Below are 6,187 nucleotides of genomic sequence, written 5' to 3'. Positions count from 1 at the left end.
TCTGAAAAGTTATGCAGAGTAAGCTGACTACAAAAAATTCAAAACTTTACCTATTCAAAAACTTACCTTTTTTATTTTTTGTTTGTGTAATGAATTTCTCCATTGTAAATAGAATTTTTGTAACAATTCTATATAAATACAGAAATGTATCTGTAATTCTGTATGCACATATATAGAACACAACATGCCACAAAATATATACCAACGAAATACAAGAAATGAGATTAAGTTCAATTTTATTTTTCTCACTGAATCAGAACCTATCAGGACAAAAGCACAATAGCTCACTGAGCGCTTAGTGAACTCTTGTGTCCGATTGATATATTCTTTTAGATTTAAAAAATATACGAATTGGATGTAAAGCTCATTGAGCGCTCAGTAAGCGGTTGTGTTTCTAGAGTACTATTCTGTACACGGCTACCAAGTTATCGATATTGTTAAGTAGTGAGAGCCAATAAGAATCGCACTTTTTTCCCCAAGCTCGTCCTTCTCATTGGCTGCAGCTAGTTAATGATACCGACAAGTGTCAATAGCTATACGGATGTAGGAATTGAAATAGGGGGAATCTCATAGCGTTTTCGGATAAAGTGGATCCTAAGGTCTTGTGTTCACGATGCTAAAAATTTGTTCGAGATGGAAAGAAAATTGACCAATCACATTAGTTAATTGGCCGAATTATTCAAATGCAATTAGTCAATTCTCTTTCCATCCGAGATCTCGGGCCGATTTCTAAGCCATAACCCAAGTTGAATGCAGTATCTACATCTAAAATAAGATGGATATAGAATGGGAATGTTGGAAAAAGAAAGAAGATCTCGTTTTAGATGTAAGTAGTGCACCCAACTCGTTCCACTTCACCCGAAAACGCTATTAGTTTCATGCAAAAAATAAAATAATCGAAAATTATCAATAAGTGATCAAAAAGTATCGATAATATTCGATGGTCCAAATTATCGATAACTATCGATAATACTATCGATAATTCTCGACCTCTATCCTACGAGTGAAAATATTGCTACGCAAAGTCCGATTTGGAAATTTTTACTTTAAGAAACGTCATTGTCATCGCCTTTATACGGCTGCAATATCTGTCGCGAGATGTCACTATTAATCTTATCGACCTAGCGGATCATGGAATCTACTAGCGAATATTCGCTGGATACTGCAGTGACCCTGACTTATCGGCCTGATTTATTCGCAGGATTTATCCGATATTTTATGGTCATTCCGCAGTCTCTCTGCATATTTTCTCTCTTCCCCCTCTCCGGAGGTTATCTCCGCATCCGTTCCGCAACTTTTCCACATACTTTCGAAATCATTCTGCAATCCTCCCGTAATTTTTCCACATATCTCCGCAATCTTTCCGCATATCTCTGCAACCATTCCGCAACTCTTCCGCAATTTTTCTACATATTTTTGCAGCTTTTCCGCATATCTTTGTGCCTTTTCTGCAATTCCTCCGCAACCTTTCCGCAACCATTCCGTAACCAATCCGTATCCATTTTACAATTCTTCCACAATCTTCCCGCATATCTTTGCACCTTTTCAACAATTTTTCCGCACTACTTCCGCAACTCTTCCGCAACTTTTCCGCAAATTTTACACATTACTTTTCGTAATGTGTAAAATTTGTACAAAAGATTTGATATCAATAATTGACGAAAAGTCTTATAAACATTGAGCTACAAGTCTGCCTTAGTAAATTATATATTTCAATCGTATAAAAGATTTGATAAATCACTATTTAAAAAAAATAAAACCCAAGTTGTCTTTAATTTAAAAATAATAAAAATCAAATTATATGTATATCTTTCTATCCATTTAAGACTTCTTTTTCTAACCCAAGTGTAGTAATTATTTAGCTTTAAAATATTATTATATCACAAAATTGCTTTATTCAACCTACGTTTTTATCACAAAGAATTAAAAAGTACTCACTAATATTTTAATAATATTCTACGATGCCCTAGTAATGCATAATAATCCTTAATGCATAATAACCTTATATCGCTTATTGTACAATAAATATTATTACAATAATAGTCTAATAAAATTATGTATATTAAGTGTACAAAAAAGTTCTGAGCTTTAGATTTCATACAACCGAAATAACAATTTAAATTTTATATATCTTCCCACCCTTTTGCGGTTTTAAAGCGTTGACATTTGGCCTTCTAAAATGCCATACGGTTTGGCGTTTGATGCACATAACCTCAAAAATCAGTAGTGTTCACGATGACAATAACAAAAGAGCATATTCGATTTTCCATCCACTTCGCGTTTCATCTGAAGAAAAATGCTGCTGAAGTCACTGCAATGATTTGTGTTGCATATGGAGAGAACGCTGTAAGTCATACTACATGTAAAAGATGATATCAAAAATTTCGCCAAGGAGATTTCAGTCTTGAAGATGAACTGCGATGGACGCCCTCAAAAGATTGAAACGGACGAATTGCAAGCACTGCTGGATATAAACTCTGCGCAAACTAAAAAGGAGCTTGCAGAACAGCTTGGCGTTACGCAGCAAACCATTTCCGTACGTTTACATACGATGGGAAAGGTTCAGAAGGAAGGCAGATGGGTTCCGCATGAATTGTCCGAAGACAACAAAAATCGTCGGCGTGACACTGCACTCACTTTGCTTTCAAAGTTCCGGAAAAAAGATTTTTTGTACAAAATCATTACAGGCGATGAAAAGTGGATTCTTTATGATAACCCTTAACGTAGAAAATCATGGGTTGACTCTGATCAACCTTCGACATCGACGTCAAAGCCCAATATTCACGCCAAGAAGGTTTTGCTCTGTATCTGGTGGGATTGGAAAGGTATGTTGTATTACGAGTTGTTACAATCGGGTGAAACAATCACGGCAGACCGCTACCAACAACAATTGACCAATTTGAGCGATGCATTAGAAGAAAAGAGGCCATTTACTGGCCAAGGACGTCGTAAAGTGATCTTGCTTCATGACAATGCTCGACTACATGTTGCGAAAACGACTCAGGACTATATCTTTGCGTTAGGCTGGGAACTTCTCCCGCACGCGGCGTATAGCCCAGTCATGGCGCCTTCCGATTACTACTTATTCCGGTCGCTGCAGCATCATTTGGCTGATACACATTTCGTGAGATTTGAAGAGATACGAAAATGCATTGATGACTTTATCGCTTCGAAGCCGATGAGCTTCTATCGTCAAGGAATTCGCAAGCTACCCGAAAGATGGCAAAAGGTCATTGATGCAAACGGGGAATATTTCGCTGATTAATATTTTTTTGTTTGTTTTTAAATAAAGATTGAATTTTAAATAAAGATTGAATTTTAAAAAAAGCTCAGAACTTTTTTGTACACCTAATATATTTATATTTATAAAAAAATAAACATGCATGTTGTGTGACTATATGACGATGTAAATTATTACAAATTAAAACGCGCTAAATTAGAAAAACATTAGATAAATAAAAATATAATACATTTATTTATTATAAATGTTTCTATTAATTATTATTAATGTTTTTATTATTCTATAATGCTCTAATTTTATAATTTTTTGTAAACAAATAGTAATTACAAATATATAGTCAAATATATAGTCAAATTATAAACAGACATGGATATAAATTTCATAAATATATTTTTAAAACTTTAAAAAATAATTATTCTTTATAACAAATCAAAATAAAAAACGTTTTTTTTAATTATAACAATAAAATAAACATCATATTTTTTTTATATATTATATAAAAAATAAAATATATAAACATAAATATGTAATATTATACATAAATATTATTTAAACATAAAAATATATTCTAAATATCTGCTTTAAGTTTGGGTATGACTGAAAGTATTATAAGAGGGTATTGAAAGTATTATAAGAGTAATTATTATTGAAAATTTTATAATTTAGTTTTTCATTAATTTATATTTTTTATTTATGGAGAGTAAATCTGACTATTTTAATATAAAGGGTCTGTTTCCCATTAATTCAATTAGACTGTAAAAAATAAATTTTCTTTCAACTATTGCTATATCTTCATCACGTGGCCAAATAAAAGTATTAAGTTCTGATTTTTAGAATTTTACTTTTACGTTATTTTTATTACATTCAATAACTCTACCATCTCTAATATAGTATTTATCGTCATAGAAAACAGTGTAATATTTTTCTAATGATATATTTGATATTTCCAACTCATTTTTTTTTTCATCTTCTAAATTAGGATGCTCTGTTTCCTTATTTTCAAAACAAGAAGATTCAGAACATTTCAGTTTTTGTTTTGGTTATATTTGAATGCAATTTCTTTTTCTTTTCGTTGATGTTCTGTCATCGGCGGTAAATCTTCGCAGTCTGTCCACACTTATTTTACCTTTACATTCTTGTAATCCGGATAGTAAAATTATTATATTTTTATGACCACTTTGATAAACTGTTGACTGCAATGACAACACTATTTTGTTCTTAGATGTGTTTTGAATAATTTATTTTAATATTCAATTAAATTGGCTCGTATATTTTAGATATGCGAAACTAGAAAAAAATGTATAAATATAAAATTTTAAACAAGAGATTTTAGATTTTTAGATTTTTAATAAATTAAAAGAGCTATAATATATATTTTTATTATATTATCTATTAATAACGTGACTTATATGTTCTATTAATAACTCATTAAAGTTGTAACGGTACATCCCTGCGCGGACGAATAATGTGCGGTACGGAAGCGAGGACATGATTCGATTGGACGAATATGCTCGTCGGATGCTGAGGTTTGGTTTACAGAAGAATCCGTGATGTTTCAGTTTGATTAACAATTAACAATAATTTATTTTAATATATTAGATTAACATTACATTGACATAAGTCGCTTGTTGTCAGTGGCGTAACTCCGCTCGCATATGTTCGGTTTACAATTCTTGAGATTCGTGGTGCGGTCGGCTATCGAATGCGTACGCGTATACTCGCAGTATAGTGCGTAGATCTGCGGCGCAGCAACCGGGCCCGCGTGTGCCGAGTGATCGGACGCATGAGTTGCTAGGCAACCCTAGATGCTTTCGCAACACGTGTTTTTCGCAAACGTCGAGAAAAAAATTCAAGAACACTCCGACTTTCCGTGTGTGAGGGAAACGAGAATACCGCGAACACCCGGTATTCCACAGAAGAAAAGTCTGAGAACGTTTCAACTTTCCGGGCGGAAGAGGAACGAGAATACTGAAAACAGTATTTCGGTATTTCGGTTGGAGCGGAAAAAGTCCGAGAACCCTCCGACTTTCCGTGTGTAAGGAAGAAAAAAATACTGAGAACGCTTGATATTACCTTCGTCGGGTATTACTACTACTATCGGTTGGATCGGATCGGAGTATCGGACGGGTCGGATAGTCGGACGGGATGATGCTCTTCGCAAAATTTACCGGGTTTATATATCCATTTTTGTGTTGACGCGTCAACACGCGATTTGTTAAAATTGTTTAAAAGATCAGTTGATCTATCATGTTGTCGGTGCGTGACCGATCAACGGCGCATGTATCGTTCGGTCGCAGTCGGGGATGTTGGGCGGCCCCGGATGACGTGACCCCTGTATAGCGCGCGTTTAGTAACGAGTGTCAAAAAAACGCTCCGTTACAAAATCTTACGTTCTCATGACATGTCCAATGCTCTTTGTAAGTACCGGTCGTGGGGATTCGAGAAAATATACATATATATATATATATATATATATATATATATATTGTAATATATGTATATGTGTGCATTGTATTGTTGACTTGTTGTTCTAAACACGTTATTGCGATAAATATCATTACATGCCTCGGTAGTTGAAAGGATAAGATGCCTGCCCCGTAAGCAGGAGATCCAGGTTCGATTCCTGGCTGAGGTGATATTTTTTCGCAAAATAATTACGAGTTTTCACGACTGGTTCGTGGTCGGGCCCCGTCGTGACGCACACTCTCCCTTCTTATCTGTTGATCATGTTGAATCTAACCTAAAGACATGACTGCAAATAGCGCCATCTATTTGAATGATTGGTAACGTGTAATAGACATATAGTACGTATATTTTAATATAATGTCATAACAGAAATAATTAATATAAAAAATTTCTGCTTTAGAAAATAAAAATGTTAATTAATAACAATTATATTAATTAATAACAATTATATTAATTAATAACAATTAATATTGTCTAAAG

The 6,187-nt window shown here is 33.8% G+C and overlaps 1 protein-coding gene and 1 non-coding gene across 4 annotated transcripts in view; both read left to right on the top strand.

Moving 5' to 3' along the window:
• Nucleotides 1–6,187, top strand: part of LOC105422411 (lachesin) — a 707,047-nt gene that overhangs the window by 16,296 nt on the left and 684,564 nt on the right. The window lies entirely within an intron of this gene.
• TRNAT-CGU (transfer RNA threonine (anticodon CGU)) lies at nt 5,805–5,876 on the top strand. The gene has a single exon. It is a non-coding gene; the product is annotated as a tRNA-Thr (tRNA).

This window comes from Pogonomyrmex barbatus, unplaced genomic scaffold (assembly GCF_055798465.1).
Source record: "Pogonomyrmex barbatus isolate J1 unplaced genomic scaffold, ASM5579846v1 scaffold5, whole genome shotgun sequence".
Taxonomy (NCBI): domain Eukaryota; kingdom Metazoa; phylum Arthropoda; class Insecta; order Hymenoptera; family Formicidae; genus Pogonomyrmex; species Pogonomyrmex barbatus.
The sequence above is the reverse complement of the archived record's forward strand: the minus strand, read 5'-3'. Positions and strand labels throughout refer to the sequence as shown.